Below are 27,518 nucleotides of genomic sequence, written 5' to 3'. Positions count from 1 at the left end.
TTTGTGATTATATCATACAAAGAAATGGTTTTGTCATTTGTTATTGGTATGTCAGTCTGTTTTTCTGAGGAATGGTTAGACATATCAAGTTGAAATTTATGTCACGTACTAAGGTCTATAGACAGTTGGCAGTGTAATAAATATCAGCCTCTAAGTCAATACAACCAAAGGACACGGACATTTATGTCACATATTTTGACACTCGCAAACTCACTCATCAAACCATGTAGTGGTTTCCAATTGGTCTAGAATCGTGAAGTTCAGGAAGAAAGGTTTCACAGCACAAATAAAGGAAAAATCAGAAAATTGCTAGTTTATAATTACATCAAAGGACAAAAAAATTCTTTTTTTGTTTGCTAACAGACATCGTACTTGAAATTAAAACATTCTTGAAAGTCTTGAAATTCCTGAGACCGATATCTTGCCATTATCAATGTCGGTAACGGGCAAAAATCGTCGAAGTCTTCGATTCCCGGAATGAATGGACTGTCGTATATATAATTAAGTTTGTACGGAACCCTCAGTGCGCGCAAGTCCTACGCGCACCTGGTCAATATATTTCAGAGAAGTTAACAATTGTAATTTATCGGCGTGTCGCAGGTGGAGGACAGTAAGTACGTGCTGTGTGGGTGACTATCCATATGGAGACACATTTCTTGCAGGCGGCGAATGGCTTAAAGTTTCGTGCCGCGACTGTTGTTGCGTCAAAATGGTTCGGCCGTGGTTTTGCTGATCAGGTTGATCGTATTCGTTTACTTGTCTGGCAGACGCCTGCGACCGTTCTACACAAAATCCTGTGCTCCAAAATGCGTGGTTCACTGCAAGTATCGCAGGATTCTTACCGGATCAGGTGTATGCCTGACTGTTTTTCATTGGTCGGTATCTTCCTGTTAACAACCTTGTACTGTGTGCCGCGGACGTCTAATGATCAAAATCGCGCCGCTATGTTTTGCCATTCGATGTTTCACCAGTAGAATTTCCACGAAACATGGAATGTAGCGGTCTACTTCTGGTCAACTGCAGAATAAATTGATGCCAGTGCTGCAGAGAGCGTTGGTCAAAGACAATGCGAAGAGATCTTTCGGTCTCTAACTTTATCCTAAGAATGCGAGAATGCCCAGTGACTCCCATCCACATAGAGGAAGATCGTAAATTATGCACTATGATCGAAGTGCTAGAGTCCGCTGCTCGTGGTCGTGCGGTAGCGTTCTCGCTTCCCGCTCCCGGGTTCGATTCCCGGCGGGGTCAGGGATTTTCTCTGCCTCGTGAAGACTGGGTGTTGTGTGATGTCCTTAGGTTAGTTAGGTTTAGGTAGTTCTAAGTTCTAGGGGACTGATGCCCATAGATGTTAATTCCCATAGTGCTCAGAGCCATTTGAACCATTTGAAGTGTTAGAGATATGTAGGTCCTTCTCTGGTATACTTTGGTGTGTATTAACAATGAAAATGGTACTCGCAAAGTAATGGAGGGGCTGTTTAGTGATGATACAGAAATGGGTACGCATGCTGCCGCATCATTGGTCGGAGTTGAAATTACGATAAAATTGCTAAAACTGATCGCACTATCAACTATGATGCTTATTATTACAGTACAAAGACGGTCTCTTTCCCATCCCAACGCTGTTGATTACCACAAAATGATTGTCTGACACCGCTTGTTTGAGATGGAGAAAGAGTCTTGTTGGTGGAGGCAACACCTTCCAGGAATGACTAACACCGTGGTGGCGTGCATGGCAGCAATATGAGGAATGGTTCAAATGGTTCAAATGGCTCTGAGCACTATGGGACTCAACATCTTAGGTCATAAGTCCCCTAGAACTTAGAACTAATTAAACCTAACTAACCTAAGGACATCACACACACCCATGCCCGAGGCAGGATTCGAACCTGCGACCGTAGCAGTCCCGCGGTTCCGGACTGCAGCGCCAGAACCGCACGGCCACCGCGGCCGGCAATATGAGGAATCAATCAAATGGAACACAGCGCCATTAGCTATCCCGGTACTGTTGATGATGAGTTTAAATGTAGAGATCGTCACTCACCTTCGGATAGCAGTTTGGAAACGCACTACAATGCCTCAAAATTCTTCCAGGTTCCTTATGTTGTGACTGTCTCTTATTTCCATCACCCAGTGTGTGGGTGTTTTGTGGTATCAGCAGCACCAACATGATTTACACCGTTCGATGTCTAGTCTTTTGGGGGAGCCAATGGACCAAAATGTGTTAACGTCAGTTTAGAATCTGACACAGACGTCGAAGTCGTGGCGGAAAAAAATGTATTGCAGTGTACAAAGCGTGTTACAGCAGAAAAAGCGGTGTATCAGACAACGAAACGGGGACCCTCTCCTGTGTCTGATAACATGTGGGAGAAGGTTCTCGTGCAGTACAGGCGATGAAATTTTACACTGGTCTGTGCGAGTGATGTCGATGACTGGCCACCTGCTCCAATGAATAAATACCTGTATACTTAATAGGATCGCCGCATATGCTCGATGCTGGCACATAGATGGTATTCGCTTTCGATATACCGGAAGAAGGAGATGTGGTAAAAGTCTATTAGATGACGTTAGCGGAGCTTTTATAGGTTGTAATTTTTCTCTGTTGAATGGTACAGAATAACGATGATAGAATGTTTGGGTGATTGACGTGAATGGATCCTGAGGGACACAGATCTACTTCCGACTGCAGGACCTGTCTGGTGTTGAGTCTTCCTAATTTTACTGATAAGAAACACCACCATACTGTCTTTTATACTACGTCGTGTTGCAGGAGCAGGCTTCGTTTGGCGCTGACCTTACATATCGTACACAGGTGGCGGAGCTACAACAACATGTTCCAATTTCCACCGAGGGGTCAAAACACAGCCCTATAGCATTAACTCAGCTCACTGTTTCTACTTGCGTTGCAGAATGTGGCAGATGTAGCTCTTTCTGACTTCTGGGTAAAATTGATCTCGCTATAAACTGTGGTGTGTATTACAGTACATCGTTCCGTATCAACAGTGTCTTTCTCATCCTGAGCACCACTGGGTATGATGATGATTACTGCATAGTGATTGACTGAGATCACTCGGTTGGGTTGGAGGGAGCCTTGTCAGAACACCGGATATCTGCTACTTGTCGCTGTGGAGCAGAGGATTAAATGTAGAGGTCATCACCTCCATACAGTTGTTTGGTAGCGTTCCTCCATGCTACAGACTGGTCCTATTTATGTATGCTGCGGTGCTCTCCACATGTTTTTTATTATTTTTTCACCAATAGTGTGCCAGAACCTCTTCTTATTGGTACTACCCCACTCGTGTTGTGAACAGCACCTTCCAGGGATGGTCAACCCCTGAACGGTAATCGTGTACATGACTGCAAAATGAAGGAACAATGCTTTTCGATGCGGAGCACCGAGACATCCGCTACCCTGTCGGTGGGAATATGAGATTAACTGTACAGGTAATCACCTCTGAACAGAAGTTGGAAGCGCTATAATACCGCAAACTCTTCCAGCTTCCGTATGTTGCAATGTCTTCCATATTTTTGTCAATGAGAAACATCACACCTGTATTTTATTTCTAGCAGCCTGTGTAGTGGTAGCTGTATAGTTTGTGCTATGCGATGCTCAGTTTCCTGTGACAGTTCGAGGATTAAAACCTGTTAATGTCAGCTTAGCAGCAGCTGACACGGATCTCTAAGTCGTAGCAGAAAAAAACAAAGTGTATAGCGGTGTACACTGATTGGGTGTGTTAAAACCGAAAAAACAATCCTGCAGTACAGGTGATGAAATTTTACACCAGTCTGTGGAAGCGACTTCGATCACGAACCACTTGCTCCAATGAATCAATACCTGCATATTTAATAGGACCGCCACACATGTTTGATTGATAGACATGAATGCGCCCTGAGGGACACAGATCTCCTTTGGACTCCAGTACCTGTATGTAGTTTGGAGATGTGTCACAATGCAGTAGCAAAATCTTCATCCTTCCTCCATGCCATGTATGATGTGTAGTCTTCCTAATTTTCTCAACAAGAAAAACCACCGTAACTGCTTGTACTATCTCTTCTACTACCTCGTGTTGCAGGGGAAAGCTTCATTTGGCACTGGCCTGACGCACTGTACACGTTTGGCAGAGCTATGGCACCATGTTCCCATTTCCACCCAGTGGAAAAAATGTGCTCGGGTCGCATTAACTCAGCTCGTCCTGTTTTCCCACAGGATGCAGAAGGTCTTAGGTATAGCATTCTCCGACTTCCGTATAGGTCAGACTTAAATTGGGACGATCACATAGGCTAAGCTACAGGGAGGGCAGGGCAGAGACGCAGGAGCAGTTACAAGGTGCAGAGAGACTGACTAAAAACAGCGCTGGATTTCTTGGTGTATGAGATCCACAGCAGTTAGGTTTGAAGAAAGGTGACTTTCGAGATACGAGAGTGGCACGAATATGATTCACCAGAGGCTGTAATCATTAAAAGACGTCTCTACAGGATCCAACACAAATATGTGGTTGAATGGATAGGCTTGATTCCAAATTGCAGACAGCATTTCGGACAGCATTTCTGCCTGAAAGCGTTAACACTATCAGCCACCTGTGTGTGCCTGTAGACTCAAGATCGCTTTTTATGCAGGGTAACATAGGCGTTATGATCGTGTTTTTAATAGCGTGGTCCTTACGCGGAATGTATGATGTGAGCTGTAGAATCCCTTTGTGTCAGCTTCAGATGTCATTTCTCAATAGTGCTCCTCGAAAGGAACATCATGTTCCCTGCATGGATTCCCAGTTTTCCTACTTGGAGAGTGAAATCCAGCTGCTGAAAACAAAAATTGCTCGCCATGCAAAGTGACTCTCATGATCAATTTAATTAATTATCCAATCAAACTGGTATCAATGAGGTGCTGCCTGGCGTGTGGCTTGGCTAGGGCGCCATGGAATGATTCTTGAGAAGCGTTTCTTTCTTTTCGTTGTGGCGATATCTTGTAACGAAATTTCCATCTCCCACATACACAGTGCGAGACAGGCTCTCACGATTTGTTTCGTAAACGCTAGTATGATATAGCATTGCATTGGTAAAAGGGGACTTGTCGTAGTGTACAAAACAGCTACTTTCTCTTGAATTATAGGTTGTTGTTGTCGAATGTAAAATGATTGTGTTTCTTCTGACATGTGAGCCAATGGCAGAAAGACTGTATTCTCTAATGTTATTTCACGTGCATGAGAGTTTATTTGCAGACATTGAATACAAGAGACACTTTCAGGTCGTGTAATTTGTTCAACAAGCTGAGAGAAATTGCTTAATGTAGACAATTATTTTTTCCTTTGGAGTTTAAATTATCGCTTTTTCTTTCCTCTGATGACGGTTTCGAAATAACGAGGACATTCTGCGGTGATCGGTAGTTTTCACAGCAAAACAGACGAAGGTGTTTTTTTTTTCGTGATTTTACGCAGGGTGGTCATGTCTCTGCTGATCATTTGTGATCGGTGGCGGTGCACTTTGTTGGACGTCTCAAAATAATACGATGCGGCTGCAGTCGAACGTAAAAACTATACCGATTTTGCTCATAAAACTAAAAGAAAATGGACTGTGCGTATTTTTGTGGAAAGAGGACATTTATTATGGTCGTAATTGTGTTTATCTTTTTTAATAGTTGTTTTATTATAGGAGTCGAGTTGGTGTTAAATAGTCCAGCGCAGAACGACAGGCTATTGTGGGCGAGTTCCCTAAAAGTCCACGGCTCTCTCTCGGTCTGGATAGCAGTCATTTATCACAGTTCTGAGGGATGCTGGCGTGAGGAGGCAGCAGGGGCTTCCTGTTTCACACGCACCCGACTTTTGAAGTAGCTGTCTGGAGCGTTCTCTGGATGGGCGGGTTTATGCTGCTTAATTTCCCTTTTGTGTTGTCTAGGACTGCTGCATCAAGGCATGCTGCATACCGTGAATGGTGCAAAGGGGGTGGGGGGTGGCAGCGGGGGGAAGTCTGCTGTGAGGGATCAACGGACACAGCCACTCTCTGTCAAGGGGCGGTGCATGGGGGCTCTGTCGCCATATTTTAGACGAACAAGTTGCACTTTATTGTGTTGGCGTAGGAGGTCGCCTTAAGGCGGCAGCCAGATGGTGGAAAGCCGAGTGCAGGCGGCAGCCTTAGAGGTGTGGTAGTGGGCGCGCGAGACCCTCGGCGGAGCATCTGGCCATTTCAAGATGCCTGTGTGTCCCCCACCCGTAGGTGGATGGAAAGAGGGGGGGGGGGTGGAGGGAGGGAGGAAGAGGGCCTCAATTTTCGACAGTTTGTGGACGACTATCGAGGAGAATGCACGTTCAGCTACCGCCTGCTTTTGGTTTTTCACGACATTTCGAAATGTAATTAAAACTGTGACGATTTTTTTTTCTATCAGTTGTGGTATCGTGTATTGGCTTCAGGCATCTGTAGCGAACTCTGGCGTCAAACAGTGATACATACTTATGCTTACAGCATCTTGTCAATTGAACGTATTTCCCACCAAAAAGAATTAAGATATTACGTTACACCCCAGTCTTTTTCCTGTCAGCTTGTAGGTGTAGGGTAAAGTTTGAGTGTGTCTGTCGCTAGTTTCGAGTGGTATTGCGAAATTTTTTCCCAGCAGGATAACGCCAATTGTATGGCATCAACAGTTTTTGAGTTGTATTGCGATTTTATGCCATCCTTGTGTAACACTATGCATTCTACATCTACATCTACATCTACATCTACATTGATACTCCGCAAGCCACCCAACGGTGTGTGGCGGAGGGCACTTTACGTGCCACTGTCATTACCTCCCTTTCCTGTTCCAGTCGCGTATGGTTCGCGGGAAGAACGACTGTCTGAAAGCCTCCGTGCGCGCTCTGATCTCTCTAATTTTACATTCGTGATCTCCTCGGGAAGTATAAGTAGGGGGAAGCAATATATTCGATACCTCATCCAGAAACGCACCCTCTCGAAACCTGGCGAGCAAGCTACACCGCGATGCAGAGCGCCTCTCTTGCAGAGTCTGCCACTTGAGTTTATTAAACATCTCCGTAACGCTATCACGGTTACCAAATAACCCAGTGACGAAACGCGCCGCTCTTCTTTGGATCTTCTCTATCTCCTCCGTCAACCCGACCTGGTACGGATCCCACACTGATGAGCAATACTCAAGTATAGGTCGAACGAGTGTTTTGTGTGATTAGACCCGATCTTTATGATTAATTACCTAATTAGGACCCATCATTACTTCATTTTCCCGATCAAAATAAATAAAGTAAACTAACCTAACCTTCCTCTCCCGCATCTGGGCAGTTTCCATGTGTTGGGGGACAGCACTCGGGCTTTCCATCCAGTAGAATCAGGGTTCAAGTCCCAGAAAGGGCACCGCCATTTTTAATTTCCCATCAGTTTCAAGCGCCTCTGGACAGTTTCCACGCGTTGGCGGAGGGTGCACGTGGACTTTCCATCCAGTAGAATCAGGGTTCGAGCCCCAGAAAGGGCACCGCCATTTTCAACTTATCATCAATTCCAAGCACCTCTGGTGGCTTGATGGTGTTAGGGGGTGCAATTGGACATTCCACTTAGGAGGACCAGGGTTCAAGTCCCAGAAAGGGGGCCGCCAATTTTAATTTCCCGCGAATTCCTGGGTAGAGGTGGGGCAAGACGTCAGCACAGCCCTAAGACATGGAAATTCCCGCCAAAATTAAAAAATCCCACTAAAATTCGAAATTCCCGTTAAAATTCGAAATTCCCGGCAATAGGGTAGGTTGGGGTAGGAGAGGGGTGGGGGAGGGGGGGAGGAGCTGGAGGAGGAAGGGGCTGGGGCCATCGTGCAGGCTGAGAAAAATACGTGACATCATCTGGGTGCGGGGTTGAGCGTGGTCGTGGCTGGGGTGGGTGGAGGTAATTTATTGAACAATTTAATTAGTTTGCATGTCAGTTTGATATCAAAAGTGGAGTGATAACCCCACTACCCTACTATTCCCGTCGACGATGAGGTTCTTTCAGATGGAGGGCAAGCTACCACTGGGGAAGGAAACTGGCGATGGCCTTTTCGAATGAACCATCTTCGCATTTTCTTTAATGGATTTAGTGAAACCACAGAAAGCCAAATATGAAAGCCCAGAGAGGAGTGAACAGCAGTCTTTGCGAATGCGAATCCAGAGTCTATTAGCTCGCTCGGTGGGGTCACCAATGTGCGTGGAAGTCCCGGGTAAAGTCTTAAACCTACTCGTAGTGTCTCTTGGCGTGACAGTATCTGATACTGATAATGATGATCTGTTGTGAGCGGACACAACGAATTGTATATCAAGGAATACAGACGCGAATCAAAGATAACGTCAATGTAAAACATAGCAATCTGAGACAACGGGTTGATAACCTCGGCGGCCGTAGTTTCCTAACTTGAAATTTTAAATATTGTTATTGGCCAATGTCCAACAACCAAGCGTTAACTTAATTACAGAATATATCTATAGCCACCTCGGCTGCATAAAATTGTTGTCAACTTTACCATGGTTTCGACAGCACTAAGGCGGTCTTCGTCAGAATAAAAATTACATAGGATTACCTAGAAAGTGTAACGACATGGCTCAAAAATGCAATATACTTAACAGGATTACTTCCATAAATGTACAAACAGTGTACTTACATGTAATCGCACCATAGGTTAGAAAGATCTGACCAAAAATGCTCTTGTCAAATTGAAATTATCAGAAGAATCGAAATATTTCGATGGAACATTTTATTCCAATTGACAAATAATGTTATATCCAGTTTAATTTTTATTCTTGCGATAATTTCAATTTGACAAGAGCATTTTTCCCAGATCTTTCTAACCTATGGTGTGATTACATGTAAGTACACTGTTTGTGCATTTTATGGAAGTAATCTTATTAAGTATATTGTATTTTTGAGCCACGTCGTTATATTTTCTAGGTAACCTTATGTAATTTTTATTCTGATGAAGACCGCCTTAGTGCTGTCAAATCCATGGTCAATTCGACAACAATTTTATGCATCCGAGGTTGCTATACATACATTCTGTAATTAAGTTTCCTAACTTGACGTCTGGCTCTGTTCCGGTTCACGTTTTCATCCCCTCGCTACATTTCATTTGTTACTCATCCAGAACAATACAAATATATCTCACAAGCGCACGTCATTCGTATTGTACACGTTGATTCCAAACTTCAATGACAATATTCTGGAGATTCTTCAGGGATACTTTCCGAATATTTCGGTAGAAAGGACATCTATATCCAAGCACATACTCCATAATCCACCATGTGGTGCAAGGCGGATGATACCATGTTCCACTACTAGTCATTTCTTATCTTGTTCCAGTCGCAAATAGAGAGAGGGAAAAACGAGTATCTATATGCCTCCGTACGGGCCCTAATTTCTCTTATCGTATGACGCGAACTGTACGTTGGCGGCAGTAGAATCGTTCTGCAGTCGGCCTCAAATGCTGATTCTCAAAATTTTCTCAGTAGTGCCTCACGAAAAGAACGTCGCCTTCCCTACACGGATTCCCATTTGAGTTCACGAAGCGTCCGCGTAATACTTGCGTGCTAATAAAACCTACCATTAACATATCTAGCAGCAAGAGGAATCCAACCTGCGGGGGATCCCAAACACTAGAGCAGGATGCAAGAATGGGTCGCACTACTGTTCTATATGCCGTCGCCTTTATAGATGAGTTATACTTTCCTAAAGCTCTCCCAATGAAGCGAAGTCGGGGATATGCCACAGCTGCTGCCAACCTTACGTGCTCGTTCCATTTCATATCGCTTTGTAACGTCACTCCTACATAATTAATCGACGTGAGTGTGTCGAGTAGCACAGTACTGATGTATTAAAGTCAGCCGCATTAATTTACATTTTTCTACACTTAGAGCAAGCTGCCATTCATCACACTAGATGGAATTTCTTTTCAAGTCATCTTGTATCCTCCAACACCCAGTCAACGACGTTACCTTCCCGTACACCACAGCGCCATCAGCAAACAGCCATGATAATGATGTTTGGTTTCTGGGGCGCTCAACTGCGCCGTTATCAGCGCCCATACAAAATCCCAATCTTTAGTCAGTCCAGTCTCGGCACTTCCATGAATGATGATGAAATGATGATGACAACAGAAACACCAAGTCCCCGGGAGGAGAAATTCCCCAACCCGGTCGGGAATCTAACCCGGGACCTCGTGATCCAGAGGCAGCAACGCTAGCCACTAGACCACGAGCAGCCAACACCCATAAATTGCTACTCACCTTGTCCCTCAGATCATTTGTGTGTATAGATTGGTCCTATCATTCTTCCCTGGACACACCTGACGATACTCTTGTCTCCGATGAACACTCGCCGTCGAGGACAATGTACTGGTTACTGTTACTTAAGAAGTCTTCGAGTCAATCACATATCTGGGGACCAATTTCGTATGCACGTGCCTTCGTTAACAGTCTACAGTGGGGCACCGTATCAAACGCTAGGAACATGGAATCTTGCTGTTGACCGCCTTCCGTGGCTTGCGGGCTATAACGCAAAAGGCCAAGCTTGGCTTTGCACAAGAGATGCTTTATAAATCTGCGCTGGTTTGTAGACAGAAGCTTTTCTATCTCAAGGTTTCCGTTGAACCGTTAGAAGCTAATTGCATTTCTTTTGGTTTCTTACCCTCATTTATTGTTGTACATGTTCTTCTTATCATGGCGTTACAACACTGCGTGGGTCTTAGCCCCCTTCAACAAGTTTCCTCCATTTTGTCCTCTCCATTGCTGTTCTTCGACATCCTCCTAATCTGAGAGATTTTATATCTTCTTCCAACTCGTGCATAAGCCGCTTTCGTGGCGTTCCTCTCTGTCTTCTTCCAGTTGGCCTACAATCAAAAACCTTTTTAGCTGTTCTTCCAGTGTCCATCCTAAGGACATGGCCAAGCCAGGCTGTTCTCCTACTTTGTGTTATTCTTCCAGTGCGAGCTCCTTATTTTCATACGTGTACTGCATTGAAAATATCTGCAAAATAGTGCAAATGTCGATAGTATGCGCTGTGCTTATTTGTAAACGAACTTTTTACATTCAATCTTACACTGACAACACTACTGGCCACTTCACTCTACGTGCTGAAGCTTGCATTTTGACGCAACAACAATCGCGGCACGAAACTTTAAGCCATTCGCCGCCTGCAAGAAATCTGCCACCATATGGGTAGTCACGCACACAACACACCCTGTTCTCCACCTGCGACATGCCGATAAATTACTGTTGCTAACTTATCTGAAATAAATTGACCAGGTGCGCGTAGGACTTGAGCACACTGAGGGTTCCGTACAAACTTAATTACGTATATGATAGTTGATCTATTCCAGGAATCGAAGACTTCGACGATTTTTGCCCGTTACCGACACTGATAATAGCAAGACATCGGTTCCAGGAATTCCAAGACTTTCGAGAATGTTTTAATATCAAGTACGAAGTCTGTTAGCAAATAAAAAAAGATTTGTTTTTCCTTTGATGTAATTACAAGCTAAGAATTTTCTGATTTGTCCTATACTTATGCTGTGATATCTTTCTTCCTAAACTTCACGATTCTAGACCAACTAGAAAACCTTACATGTTTTGATGAGTGAGTTTGCGAGTGTCAAAATACGTGACATAAATGTCCGTGTCCTTTGGTTGTATTGACATAGAGGGTTACATTTATTACACTGCCAACTGTCTATAGACCTTAGTACGTGACATAAATTTCAACTTGATATGTCTAACCATTCCTCAGAAAAACGGGACTTAACAGAAAGACAGACAGACAGATAACAAATGACAAAACCCATTTCTTTGTACGATACATCACAAATTGACAATTTTCGGATGTTTTCCTCTGGTTGTAGTGTCGAACGTTGTTTCTTGCCGAATTCCGTGATTTTAGGTCAACGGGAAGTACCTTTAAGTCTTGATGAGTGAGTTTGCGAGTATCAAAATATGTAACATAAATGACCGTATCTTTTGATTCCATTGGCTTAGAAGCTTAACATTTTTACATCACTAAAGTACTGCAGACTTCAGTATTTGACGTAAATTTGAACTTGATACGTTTGCCCGTTCCTAAGAAACGAGGATCTCAACAGACGGAATGGGGGACAGACAGATAGTCGGATAACAAATGACAATTTTTTGTTGTTGTACTATAAGCAAAAATTAACAATTTCAGATTTTTCTCTTTGTTTATACTGTGCAACCTTTCTATCTAGCCAAATTTCATGATTCTAGATCAACGGGAAGTATCCTGTAGGATTTGATGTGTGAGTAAGTAGGAGATGAGGTACTGGCGGAAGTCGTGAGTCGTGCTTGGATTGTTCAGTCTCTACAGCAGTTGCTTACAAAAGGCAAAGGTCCCAGGTTCGAGTCCCAGACCGGCATACAGTTTTAACCTGCAAGGAAGTTTTAGACCAGCACACATTTTACTGCAGAGTAAAAATTCATTCTGACGGTATAGTGTTCATCTTTGGCACGCTAGTGCAGAGGGTATCACTAAGTCTGCGATAGAGAAACAATGTTGGCTTCCGTTTTCCTTGGTGAAGAAACGAAAACACTACAGTAAGATAAATTTGCATCGACATTCTATACAGTAACACAAGCAACTCAAGCTCTTGGTGTCGTTTCGGTAAGTAAACTGACTCCTTGTTTGACACATTAGCAACAGCGGAAATTCACGTATGAAGTTCCGAGGTCTGATTAGGAGACTTACATTTCAATTAGTGAAGTGTTAACGAACAAGTAATTTTAAACAGAGTATAGCGAAGAACATGTGTTTCAGCAATAAGCCATAGCATGATGGTTATGGTGATTTCTAGAATTAATCTTTCACTCTGCAGCCGAGTGTGCACTGATTTGAAACTTCCTAGCAAGTTAAAATCGTGGGCCGGGCCGAGACTCGAATTCAAAACCGTGTCCACCGACTGAGTTACAGGGGGCGGACAAAAAATACGGAAACATTAAAAACACAACAGATTACCATTGCTAATACGGTATAAGGAAACCGTTGCCATTCAGAACAGCTTCCAATCGTCTCGGAATTGGTAAGTACGGGTCTTGTATGGTTTGCGAGGGAATCTTATAGCAATATTCCTGCAAAATAGTGGCAAGTTAAGTTAACAGTAATGGAGGTGGATAACGAACACACACTCCTCTCCAAAGTAGACCACAAAGGTTCAATAATACTGTGATCTGGTGACTCTGGTGGCCAGGGAAGTCGCGGGCTGTGTGAACAGAGGCTCTGTCGTTTCGGAACACGGCATCAACACTAGGGAATAAACCTGTTGAACGAGGTAAGCCTAATCAGTCAAAATGGTCATACAATCCTTAGCAGTAATGTGACCTTGAAGAGTAACCGTGGAACCTATGGAATACCACAAATAGGCTGCAAAAGCCATCTCCGAACACCGACCATGATCACTCTAGGGCGTAAACTCGGCCAGAAGTTGAAGACAGTGAGCGACAAGACACATCCGAACAAATGTTTTTTTTTTGCATTGCTCCATAGTTCGGGTTAATCGCTTCGGCACCTCGTCCCACTGTGCCGGTTCAAATGGCTCTAAGCGCAATGGCACTTAACATCTGAGGTCATCAGTCCCCTAGACTTAGAACTACTTAAACCTAACTAACCTAAGGACACCACACGCATCCATGTCAGAGGCAGGATTCGAACCTGCGACCGTAGCAGCAGCGCGGTTGCGGACTGAAGCGCCTAGAACCGCTCGGCCACAGCGGCCGACCCCTGTGACGGGTATTTGCATCACTGATATAGGTTTTGGAATCCCAGCTCGCACTCCAGTACCCTGTTTACGGATCTCCCTTCCTGTTGTTTGATGCTGACAGAGTTCACGAGTGCAAAATTCAGTTCTGCAGTGACTTGTGCAGCTGTAGTCCTTTATTTTTCGTCAAAATCCGCGTCAGTAGCCGTCTGTTAAGATCACTCAACACACACTTTCGTTCGCGTTGTGAATTAGCGGATGATGTCTTCCGCTTTCCCTTTACGCGGTATAAACCTTCAGTATGGCACCGGTTGGAACATCAAAAACTTCGGCAAACTTGGTTACGCAAGCACCTACCATATGAGCACCAACAATTTCCCAATGTTCGGTTTCACGTAGCTCTGAAGTAATGCACTCATAATTACGCAGAACACGGTTGTGAGCACTACTGACTAGTACAACGTGTTGAGGCCATTCGTGGCCAGATACAACTGCACAATCTGTAGGCGTGGCTAGCACCTGAATCATGTTCAGGCATGTGTTTCTCGCGCTGTTCCCATATTTTTGTCCAAATGCCATGTGACCTGCTGACGGAAGTACAGATGCGCGGTTCGCGAGCGGTACCGGGCTAGCTCACTCAGTAGGGCGTTTGCCTGCGAAAAGCAAGGTTCCTAGATGGACCTTCGATCTGGCTCACAGTTTCAGTAGGGCAATGATGACGTTGATCTACATCTACATCTACATTTATACTCCGGAAGCCACTCAACGGTGTGTGGTGGAGGGCACTCTACGTGCCACTGTCATTACCTCCCTTTCCTGTTCCTGTCGCGTATGGTTCGCGGGAAGAACGACTGCCGGAGAGCCTCCGTGCGCGCTCGAATCTCTCTTATTCACATTCGTGATCTCCTCGGGAGGGAAGCAATATGTTCGATACCTCATCCAGAAACGCACCCTCTCGAAATCTGGACAGCCAGCTACACCGCGATGCAGAGCGCCTCTCTTGCAGAGTCTGCCATTTGAGTTTGCTAAACATCTCCGTAATGCTATGACGCTTACCAAACGGCCGGCCGGTGTGGCCGAGCGGTTCTAGGCGCTTCAGTCTGGAACCGCGCGACCGCTACGGTCGCAGGTTCGAATCCTGCCTCGGGCATGGATGTGTGTGATGTCCTTAGGTTAGTTAGGTTTAAGGAGCCCCATAGTGCTCAGAGCCATGTGAACCATTTGCTTACTGAACAACCCTGTGACGAAATGCGCCGCCCTTCTTTGGTTCTGTAGACGTCTCTCCATTGAGAACAACATGCTGTGTTCTGTTTGCTAAAAAATCTTCAATCCAGCCACACAGCTGGTCTGATATTACGTAGGCTCTTACTTTGTTTATCAGGTGACAGTGAGGATGATGATGATGATGATGATGACGGTAACGAGATGGAAACTAAATCACGGGTAACGTTTTACTTGAAAGAGAGACACAGACACACACACACACACACACACACACACACACACACACACACACACATACACTCAATGGTCAGTGAGCTGCGAGACGGAGCAGGGGGCCTTCTAGGAGCGGAATGACAAGTGAAATTTTCCAGTGGTCGCCTCTGACGCGCCGCCCGCGCAGACGAGTGGCGTATCGCGGGCGGAGCTCGTAGCGGCGGCCCGGAAGCCAGCGTGCCGGCTGAATGGTCGCTTTGTGGCCGAGTTGGCTCGCCCCTTATCTCTCACCGCTGGGGCGGGGCTAGGCGGGCACGGCTACCGGCGGACACGCGGCCACTCGCCCTCGTACAACCACCACACTGGCTGCCCAGACAGCCGAGACCACCTGGAGTGTCTGGCTAGTACCATATACATACAGGGGCATTAAAACTGCAGCACCACGAAGGACAGTAAGCAACGAAATTTTACTATCTGTGTTTTTTTAGCACAGCGGGAAGGATTCACAATACGAGGGCGTGCTGAAAGTAACGACTCCGGATTTTTGGTTCTGTTCTCAACATCAGTTGAGATATAACATATCATGTGTCTTACGCAGTCGACTTTTCCGCTACTCCCAAGATTGGCAAAGTTTTACAGAAGTTTGAAATATGGCGTGTACTTCAATGCGAGATGCTTTTAATAATTTCCATAACGAAATTCTGTCTCGAAATCTGGCAGAAAACCCAAAGAGATTCTGGTCATACATAAAGCACGCCAGTGGCAAGACGCAATCAATACCTTCACTGCGCGATAGCAACGGTGAAGTCACTGATGACAGTGCCATTAACGCAGAGTTATTAAACACGGTTTTCCGAAACTCCTTCACCAAAGAAGACGAAGTAAATATTCCTGAATTCCAATCAAGAACGACTGCCAAGATGAGAAACATAGAAATAGTTGCCCTCGGAGCAACGAAGCAGCTTAAATCACGTAATAAAGGCAAGGCCTCCGGTCCAGATTGTGTACCAGTCAGGTTCCTCTCAGAGTATGCTGATAAAATAGCTCCAAATTTAGCAGTTATATACAGCCACTCGCTCACGGAAAGATCAGTACCTAAAGAGTGGAAAATTGCTCAAGTCACACCAGTACCCAAAAAGGGAAGTAGGAGTAATCTGCTGAATTACAGGCCTCTACCACTAACGTCGATTTGCAGTAGGGTTTTGGAACATATACTGTATTCGAACATTATGATGTACCTCGAAGAAAAAGATTTATTGACACATAGTCAGCACGGTTTCAGAAAATATCGTTCTTGTGAAACACAACTATCTCTTTATACTCATGAAGTAATAAGTGCTATCGACAGGGGATGTCAGATTGATTCCATATTTTTAGATATCCAGAAGCCTATCGACACAGTTCCTCACAAGCGCCTTCTAACCAAACTGCGTGCCTACGGAGTATCGCCTCAGTTGAGTCATAAAGCATAAACAGAAGTAATTTCCGGCGTTGGGCCCTCTATTGTTCCTGATCTATATTAACGACATAGAAGACAATCTGAGTAGCCGTCTAGGATTGTTTGCAGATGATTCTGTCATTTACCGTCTTGTAAAGTCATCAGATGATCAAAACGACTTGCATCATCTGGTGAGCAAGATGTATGAGACAGGCGAAATACCCTCAGACTTCAAGAAGAATATAATAATTCCAATCCCAAAGGAAGCAGGTGTTGACAGATGTGAAAATTACCGAACTATCAGTTTAATAAGTCACAGCTGCAAAATACTAACGCGAATTCTTTACAGACGAATGGAAAAACTGGTAGAAGCCGACCTCGGGGAAGATCAGTTTGGATTCCGTAGAAATGTTAGAACACGTGAGGCAATACTGACCCTACGACTTATCTTAGAAGCTAGATTAAGGAAAGGCAAACCTACGTTTCTAGCATTTGTAGACTTAGAGAAAGCTTTTGACAATGTTGACTGGAATACTCTCTTTCAAATTCTGAAGGTGGCAGGGGTAAAATACAGGGAGCGAAAAGCTATTTACAATTTGTACAGAAACCAGATGGCAGTTATAAGAGTCAAGGGACATGAAAGGGAAGCAGTGGTTGGGAAGGGAGTGAGACAGGGTTGTAGCCTCTCCCCGATGTTATTCAATCTGTATATTGAGCAAGCTGTGAAGGAAACAAAAGAAAAATTTGGAGTAGGTATTAAAATCCATGGAGAAGAAATAAAAACTTTGAGGTTCGCCGATGACATTGTAATTCTGGCAGAGACAGCAAATGACTTGGAAGAGCAGTCGAACGGAATGGACAGTGTCTTGAGAGGAACATCAACAAAAGCAAAACGAGGATAATGGAATGTAGTCGAATTAAGTCGGGTGATGCTGAAGGAATTAGATTAGGAAATGAGACATTTAAAGTAGTAAAGGAGTTTTGCTATTTGGGGAGCAAAATAACTGATGATGGTCGAGGTAGAGAGGATATAAAATGTAGACTGGCAATGGCAAGGAAAGCATTTCTGAAGAAGAGAAATTTGTTAACATCGAGTATAGATTTAAGTGTCAGGAAGTCGTTTCTGAAGGTATTTGTATGGAGTGTAGCCATGTATGGAAGTGAAACATGGACAATAAATAGTTTGGACAAGAAGAGAATAGAAGCTTTCGAAATGTGGTGCTACAGAAGAATGCTTAAGATTAGATGGGTAGATCACATAACTAATGAGGAAGTACTGAATAGGATTGGGGAGAAGAGAAGTTTGTGGCACAACTTGACTAGAAGAAGGGATCGGTTGGTAGGACATGTTCTGAGCCATCAAGGGATCACCAATTTAGTATTGGAGGGCAGCGTGGAGGGTAAAAATCGTAGAGGGAGACCAAGAGATGAATACACTAAGCAGATTCAGAAGGATGTAGGTTGCAGTAGGTACTGGGAGATGAAGAAGCTTGCACATGATAGAGTAGCATGCAGGGCTCCATCAAACCAGTCTCAGGACTGAAGACCACAACAACAACAACAGCAAGATATCTGTATGGAGCAAAAAGTGGCAATTGACCCTGAATAAGGAAAAGTGTGAAGTTATTCACATGAGAACTAAAAGAAATCAGCTAAGTTTCGATTATCCGATAAGTCACAAAAATCTGAAGGCTGTAAATTCAACTAAATATTTAGGGATTACAATTACAAATAACCTAAATTGGAACGATCATATAGATGATATTGTGGGTAGAGCCAACCAAAGATTGCGATTCATTGGCAGAACACATAGAAGGTGCAACAGGTCTACTAAAGAGACTGATTACACCGCGCTTGTCCGCCCTATTCTGGAGTATTGCTGTGCGGTGTGGGATCCGCATCAGGTGGGATTGATAGATGACATCGAAAAAGTACAAAGAACGGCAGCTCGTTTTGTATTATCGCGAAATAGGGGAGATACTGTCACAGACATGGTACGCGAATTGGAGTGGCAATCATTAAAACACAGGCGTTTCCTGTTGCGACGGGATCTTCTCATGAAATTTCAATCACCAGTTTTCTCCTCCGCTTGCGAAAACATTCTGTTGGCACCCACCTACATAGGGAGAAATGATCATCGCTATAAAATAAGAGAAATCAGGGCTCGTACAGAAAAATTTAAGAGCTCCTTTTCCCGCGCGCTGTTCGAGAGTGGAACGGTAGGGAGACAGTTTGAAGGTGGTTCACTGAACCTTCTGCCAGGTACCTTATTGTGAATAGCAGAGTAACCACGTAGATGTAGATGTACTGTTTCGTCTGATGACAGACACCAGTCCTCCCAACTTATGGTGACTTAAATCTACTCTCAGACTTCCTGGATTTTGATGGCATCTACGTACTTCACTTTCAGGTATCTTGTTTGATTCTCTGTCAACTGCAAAGCAGAGCTTTGTATTTATCACTATTTGTCCATGGCAGAATTAGGTATTATTGCTGTTCAGTCAACATCCTAGTTCGCATACTGCAGCATACTGTGACCTGGGATTCCCTCATGACCACAATTACAAAGGTTTGTGGTGCGCTTTTGAATTCTTTTTGAGTAAATGAGACTGAAAAGTGAATCATTTCTCTACTGGGCTTCATATGCTTCAATTTTATTCAGTCTCTGATATTCGGGAATACAGCATCAACTCTACGTCCCCCATCCAATGAGTCCCATTCACACTTCTACTCGCGTGTCTTCCAGGCCTAGCTTGGTATCCACTCTGCTTCCGCTAAAACAAAGGACCTTCTCCTGGCAGATGAAAACCGTGTGCCGGACCGAGACTCGAACTAGGGACCTTTGCCTTTCGCGGGCAAGTGCTCTACCAACTGAGCTACCCAAGCACGACTCACGCCCCGTCCTCACAGCGCATATCCTTTCTTTCAGGAGTGCTAGTCCTGAAGGTTCGCAGGGGAGCTTCTGTATAGTTTGGAAGGTAGGAGACGAGGTACTGGCGGAAGTAAAGCTGTGAGGAGGGGGCGTGAGTCGTACTTAGGTTCAGTTGGTAGAGCACTTGCCTGCGAAAGGCAAAGGTCTCGAGTTCGAGTCTCGGTCCGGCACACAGTTTTAATCTGCCAGGAAGTTTCATATCAGCGCACACTCCGCTGCAGAGCGAAAATCCCATTCTGTAACCTTCTCCTGGTTTACCAATTTGAACCAAATCCTGGTTGCTTAGTATCGAACAGTTATGTCCACAGATTCGACTCCAATTACAACCAACAATGCTCTACCAGTCAGCCGAAGGGATACACACCTCTGGATTCGTCTCAGAATGGTTCTGTAAAGTTGGTAACGGAGCTACTGCAGCCACACACTTGTGGCGGTGCCAACTATTGCCGAGAAAATTCCATTATAGTAGATTCTCACAGCAATGCAATGGAATTTTATATTTAACGTGCGAGGTGCCGGGGTTAGCAGTGTATTTAACACTAAATTCTTCTAGAATCTTCATATGGAAATGACGTTCTAAGCCCCCCCCCCCCCTCCCCCCTCTTTCTAACTCCGACTTTTGCTGTTGAACATGGATTAAGAATAAACGCAAACTGACTGTAATCGACCCTGCAAGTGGAGTAGAAAAGAGTTTGGCACCTGCAATAATTTAATTTGTTAGAATTAATTAGATAAAGGAAAGTTTCATTAATGTAGTGAGACATGAAAGGGTTGCTTTACCGATCCACAGAATGAAAGTTCTGTCCAAACTGATTTATTATGACTAAACTCAAAATAATAAACAAAACACATGAAACATTTACAATACGTCAAATTGGTCACTCAAATAAATGTTGTGAAGGTGAGGTTGTCCATAAACTAGCTTGTGACGTTTATGACAAAGTGGTATGTGGAGCCAATTCCTTGCAACTCAAATCTTAAGAGAAACACCCAGCCAACCCAACATTAATTGCTGCTACAGTAGTGAAAACTGAGGCAATGAACATCCAAGACAGAACCACGTAAGAAAAGACGGGAACAGGCGCGCTCTGCTGAGCTCTGATTATCACAGAGCAAATTCCCTAATCTGCCGGTGCTGCGGACATACATTACCAAGCTGTCTTCTTAAGTGCAAGGACACGATCTGGCGTACCGGAAGCGATGGCTGGTTGCTTCGACGTCCCGTCGTGGTGATGATAATGTCGCGAGTATAGCCCGAAACAAAATATCCTGGTCTGGTTGTTCCAGACTAAAGACTTCCTGTCAATACAAATGCGCCTCTGAGGGAGACGAAGAAGGCTCGCCACACAATCACTGACGGTACAGTGATTGATTTTAACAAGCGAAGTCACACAGTGACTCCCATACCGTCAACTTTAGCCAAAACTGCTGAAGACGGACAACATAGGCTGCTTGTACGCAGAACGCTCAATTGCCAACTGTACTCGGAAAGTTACATTGAAGTCGAAACTTCAGCAACTTCGTCAAACAGTTACAATTAAATGAAAGTATATTAGACAGCCAATGGAAGGCAGGCTGTCCAGAGCAGCGAGAGCTCAGTCTTGTAACCTACCCCGAGCGAAAGGCGAGAGCCGACTCCTTAAGAGCACCTGTACAAACCAAACACAGAACATTCCTACTCCCACGACAATGGCTGTGGTTAAACGTTCCAATCAGCAACTCGGAAACCAGCGGAAACTTCCACTCTATTGCCGAAGCACTACCATTCCACCAATGGAGATTCTTGGCGCCAATTTCTGCGCCGATTTTGCTACGTCACGGAGCTATTCCCTGAGCAAGCCAATCACAGCTACGATTTTGCAGAAAACGCGGGAATTTGCCCACCAAGACTGCCTGGGAACACAAGTCATTCCCACGCCGCGCTGGTAGCCCGCCAGAAAGTGTTTTCACTAAGTTTCTGCGAAGTAACGGAATCTCTAGCCCAGCCGCTCCTTCAGGCTCCTGTGGGGCGTCGCCGCCGCTCTTATGACAATGTGGGCGTCTGGAAAGCATCCACTCAACTCCCTCACACCCGTCTTTCAAGCTCAGCAGAACTCGCCTGTCACCAGACCACCCGGGTGACGAGAGACGCTGCGTGGGAAGTCCGCATGTGAAGGAATAGCAACTTTTCACCGCATGCAATTAGAGAGGAAAATCGAATTACTCAGAGTAAGATAGAAATATGCAGGCACGTGAACCGTCAACAAAAGTATGTAAGTGGAGCAGGCATGGACAAGGGATCACCGAGCGAAGATATGGGCTGCGAATGAGAGGATCCTTGGAGGTAAGCGACTTTGATAAAGAGCAGATTATTATTACACAGAGCCTGTGAACGAGTATCTCGAAAACGGCGAAGCTGGTCGAATGTTCACGTGCTACTGTCGAGAGCATGTACGGAAAGAGGTAGAAGTACAGCGAAACTACCACTAGCCGCTAACAACTCTTCAAAGAACGTGGGGTTAGGAGGATCGTCTGCTCTGTAAAGCAGGACAGATTGAGATTTGTGGCATCTCTGCCGAAAGAGCACAATGCTGGTGCACGCACAAGTGTTTCGAAGTACACCGCTCATTGCACATTGTTGAACATTGAGCTCCGCAGCAGACCACTCCTATGGGCTCACCCGTTAACCCAACGACATCGTCAGTTAGGACTGCCTTTGGCAGGGGACCACTGGGATTCGACCGTCGATTAATAGAAACATGTCCCCTATGGGCTCACCTGTTGACCGCCGGCCGTTGTGGCCGAGCGGTTCTAGGCGCTTCAGTCCGGAACCGCGCTGCTGCTACGGTCGCATGTTCGAATCCTGCCTCGGGCATGGATGTGTGTGATGTCCTTAGGTTAGTTAGGTTTAAGTAGTTCTAAGTCTAAGGGACTGATGTCCTTATATGTGAAGTCTCATTGTGCTCAGAGCCATTTGAACCATTTTTGAACCTGCTGACCCAACGACATCGTCAGTTACGACTGCCGTTGGCATGGGACCATTGGGATTCTGTAACGACGGATATGCATATCCTCCTATTTCCATCTATTGTATTATACATTTTTTTCCTTATTTTGTTACCTGAAGGTATGACATTTCTGTGTCTTTATATATTGTAACTGTTTTACAATTTGTATACACACACACACACACACACACACATATATATATATATATATATATATATATATATATATATATATATATATATAATTGGTTTATTTTGTAAATATTGTTTGTATTTTTAAGCTGGGTCTGGCCTAGGGAAAACTATGCTATCGAACGATTACATCGATAGGTCGTGTGGAGAACCAAAGTGTTTAAGATCTTTGGTAGCGTTGACGCTGCCGCGTGGAGCACGGGCAGAGCACTCTGGCTGGACTAGGGCGGTGGAGCAGGTGTGTTGTGTGACGCTCCCGCGAGTTGCCGCGCTTTCGGGGTTTGGCAGCATGTAATTGCGCTCGACTTGCTATGATAGTTTCTGGCACGGTGTCGCTTACGGGAAACATTAGCTGGCACACATCAAGAGCCCGTTTCGCCTGGTGACCCTGTCGAGAAGAAGGCGCCTCAACATCCAGCTTCTGCAACAGCGACGGCCGACAATAAGTGATTGTCGCTACCTGGTCGGTCGACGACTTCAAACCTTCAATCAACCAACAAGGAAGACTGAAAGCACGTAAAGTTTTAGAACTCTATGGCAGACCTCAGCTTTTCAAACTATTCTACTTGCATCACTAAAATACAGCAACTTAGCGTGAACCTTTGTTGCTCGTTGTCCCAATTGCATTCCCAAGCAGGGTCCCTTCCTTTTCCGAAATGAACCCGAGTGTCGTTGAAATTCAAACGCCAGCATTAAAGTAATATCAGCCCATTTCACTGCTTTGATTTCAAAGTTCAGTTAAAGTATTCATAGCTGGCTACAATAAACAAACAGAACTATATTTAGACTACACAAGCACAAATTAAGAGTGCGAGTTCCGTTACCATATTTTAGCTTACCTGTGACTGCAGCTCAGCTTGGACGTACTAAATTTTACTAGTGTTAATTGTTCGAAATCATTTAATTCAAGTTCAAAGTTAAATCTCTTATTTCTAAATTGCCTAGATTCAAGTTGCTTTTGAGATGATTGTTGAGGTAGCCCAAGACTAACCTTATTTTATTTTATTTCGCAGTGCTTCAAAAACAAAGTTCACTATTAATTTCAGTCACTAAATCAACTTTCAATTTCCCGGTTTTATTAATTCTTTTGCTAAATTAAGTCAGAGTGTAGCGAAATTTATTACTTCCGACAAACATTCAGTTTTTCACACAACGCGTGTCAACCTTCAGTTGCCACGCTTTTAGTGCTAATTATACGTGCATTAACCTTTCTTTTTCAGTTATTATAGTAGTTGTCCATAGGACTGGCGACCATAATTTGCCCCAAATCTCAAATATCTAATTAACGCCAGTTAATTGTTAACGTAACGACCGCACATTTACTTTCTTCATTAACTTTACCCTTTTTCAAAATTAATTTCCACCAATTTCATTTGCATTTTTCCTTTCATTTAGATGTAACCCTTCCTCCCTCTTTACCGACAGATTAACGTCGGTGACGATTGCTTTTCCCAGATTTCCATTAGGTACACGAGGTGTAATTTTCACTGTCATTAAGGTCGATAAGTGAGGGGGAGGTCGATCAATAGAAACATGTCGACTCTTTGGGTTACAATACGTCGATGGTCGTCTCCACAAACGCCGTCATGGACGTGAACAGCGGCTCGAAACGTGCAGCGCCCCACGGACACGGGCTGGTGGGAGCAGTGTTATGCTATCGGAGGCATTCTCCTGAGCCCGCAAGGGACCTTGTGGTAGCAACCGAAGAAACGCTGACAGCTGCGAACCACCTGCATCCCTTCATGCTTAATGTCTTCCTTGACGGCGACGTCATTTTTCAGCAGTGTAATTGTCTCTGAACCAGAGCAGTGGTTTGAGGAGCATTATAGTGAACTCACGTTGATGTAATTACAGCATGTAAGTACAGCCACGTTGACGTCTCGGCGACCAGATTCGCCTATGGAACCCATCTGGGTCGCTATCGGGCGCCATCACCGGATAATCAAATCAGCGGCCCGTTCTTTACGCGAGTTATAAGACCTTTGTGTAGACATCTAATGCCAGTGTGTCCACAAATCTACCTACAAACTGTCGGATTCCTGGCACGTGGACTCTGTGATGTGTTTCTTTCCAAAGACGGAAAAACAAGATATTAAGCAGTTGGTCACAATGTTTTGTGTCATTAGCGTATGTTGTCTTATGGACAGCGACTGTCAGTTTATTGCCAACGTACTATGCTTGCTCAATAGTTAAATTCCAAAATATGGGGCAGTAAACTGAACCCTGAGGGCATCCTGGGTAATTTTCTGTATTTTGGTCTTCCCTGGAGCCCTCTTTAATGTACAGTCATACAATAGTCCAAAAGATGGTAGTAGAGGCATTTAGGAATCTTGATGTCTCTTTGAAAGATTGCCACATACGTTGTCAAAATCCCCGTATAATTTATTAATGTTGCAGTCGCATACTTGTGGCGTCTTCAACTGACTTTCTTTTTCGAAGCCAAACTGACAGGGGGTGAGGGAAATGAGTTCCTGTGCTACTGTAGTCTGTCACGCGAAGTAGGCTTCTTCACTTCAGGCAGCGTATTAAGCAGACATATCGCTCTGTAACTCTTTGTCTCGATAGGGTTCTTGCTTTCTTCATTCTTTATTATCACTAGCGACTTTCCAAAGTTCCAGAACTCTTCACTGAACGAGAGCTTCGTTCAATACTGACATTAGGAACAGAGCAATATAGGTTATCATATTTTGTAGTACTTCCGCATGGAATCCGTAGGGACCTGGTTTTCGTTCCTCTTAAGCTTACATATCTTCTTAATCACCTCTTCTTGTGCGAAGAGGTATTGTTCTGACAGTCTTCTGGCAGGAAGTCCCGAAGACATTTTTTTCGGCAGCGTCAGGAATCGCTGTGTTATCGAGTAACTGGGTTGTCAGCAGATACTCCGAGGAGTCTCCACAAGTGGGCCACGGTCCCACTTTCCTTCGCACCGTTAACAGCACTAGAGGCGACTTTACTTTCTCTGTAAGCAATTTATAGAGCTGCCCCCATACATTAAATTCAAAGTACGCCAGCACGTATCGTTCCCACTGCTGTTGTATGGTTTCAAAAAGTCTGGTTTTGTATACACTCTTGGCATTAGTTAGTCTACTCTGACGCTCTTCTTGTCCAACTGATCGCTGCTAACTCCTTCTGGTTGTTCTAATATTTTTCCGAAGGCGTTGGTGACCCACACTTCTTATCTAATTGGAATAGATTCCTGTAATGCTGTTTGCAATAAAGTTGTCAGTACATGCACGCGCCGATCTATGCTACCACTAGCCTCCTCTAATGGAAAGGCTTCCCCCATACCTGCCATCTTATCCCAGTTGGTGCATTTAATGTCTAGCGTAGGTGAATACTCCCCTTCGAAATATGCTTAAATTCTTCCATTGTTTGTAATTCGCATCAGAATTGCGTTGTGGTCGCTAATGGTACAGTGACGCTGAGCTGACCAAAGATTTCGTGTGCCGCTGATTTGTTGACTATAGTGACGTCAATGTTTGAAGCGACACCTGGCCGATTCTCATAAGGGCTCCAGGTTTGTTCAACACTAACAGAGCGAGTTCGGCAATAGTGTCTAGCAGATTTTGTCAACGCTCAGCAGTTTCTCTTCTGTACTAGACTATTGACTGAACATTATCAACGGTGGTAATCGTACGACTATGGACAGAGAAACAGAGTGCTACAGCCTTTGCCTTGTTGAGACTTGGATCTTCGTCGTCAGAAGATTGAAAATAGATGTTTGCGATAATCCACCTATAATCTCTGACAGTAGCTTCAAAAACGTGCTGCGCTCATCACACAACTGCGAAATTTTAGCAATTAGTATACGACTTTTTAACACTGTAATACTTGATTTAGCGCTTTCACACAGCAGCATTTAATGTACGACTCCTGCATGCACACAGTATCAATTCCGAGCTCTTCCCACGCCTTACATGCCTCATTCATGACTAATGCAATTCTCATAACATTTAATTGCATGACTATCATACTCATGGGTGTTTTGCGTGTACGAAGCACTTAGGGGACGACAACTTAGGATCGAAATACACGGATGGAAAATAATCGCAATACCAAAAAATAATTAATGTAGAGTCTAGGTAACATATTTAAGCGATTAACGTTGCAAGATCAAATATGAAATGCTGGAACGTTAATAACCGCTGTAATCGCCGTAATATTGAATGAAAGTATGCAAACCTACATGCACTGTGTTTCACAGGTGCCGTATGTGTTTGTGGGATGGAGGTCCATGCCTGTTGCATTTGGCCGGTCAATACAGAGGGACGGTTAATTCTGGTTGTGGTTGACGCTGTAGTTGTCGTCCGATGATGCCCCAAATGTGCTCGATTCGAGGCAGATCTGGTGATCGAGCAGGCCGAGGCAACAGGTTGACACTCTGTAGAGCATGTTGGGTTACAACAGCGGTATGTTGGTTGGCGTTATCCTGTTGGAAACCACCCCCTGCAATGCTGTTCATGAATGGAAGCACAACAGGTGCTTGAAGAGGGAAATCCTGGCTCGAGACCCGGTCTGGCGCAAATATTCATGTCCCCAATAAATTGTACAGCTGAAGTCTCATCGTATTCGCAGGTGTGAATACATTTCTTGTAAGGGCACTCACTTTACCTACTTACTGATGTGCCACTCGTAGCACTGCTATCGGTACTCTGCGCCTGTTTTTTCGTGCATTCATGTTCACTACCACCTGTCTTAACTTCATTAACTTCGCTGACGTCCTAGTCTACGATTTTTTCACTTCTTTTCATACCACTTTTGTACGCGCCCGGGAAGAAGTATGTTCTGTGTAATAGTTCAGAACTTTAGACCCTGTGTGTA

This window comes from Schistocerca americana, chromosome 1 (genome assembly GCF_021461395.2).
Source record: "Schistocerca americana isolate TAMUIC-IGC-003095 chromosome 1, iqSchAmer2.1, whole genome shotgun sequence".
In the NCBI taxonomy this organism is placed as follows: domain Eukaryota; kingdom Metazoa; phylum Arthropoda; class Insecta; order Orthoptera; family Acrididae; genus Schistocerca; species Schistocerca americana.
This window is presented reverse-complemented; position numbering follows the sequence as displayed.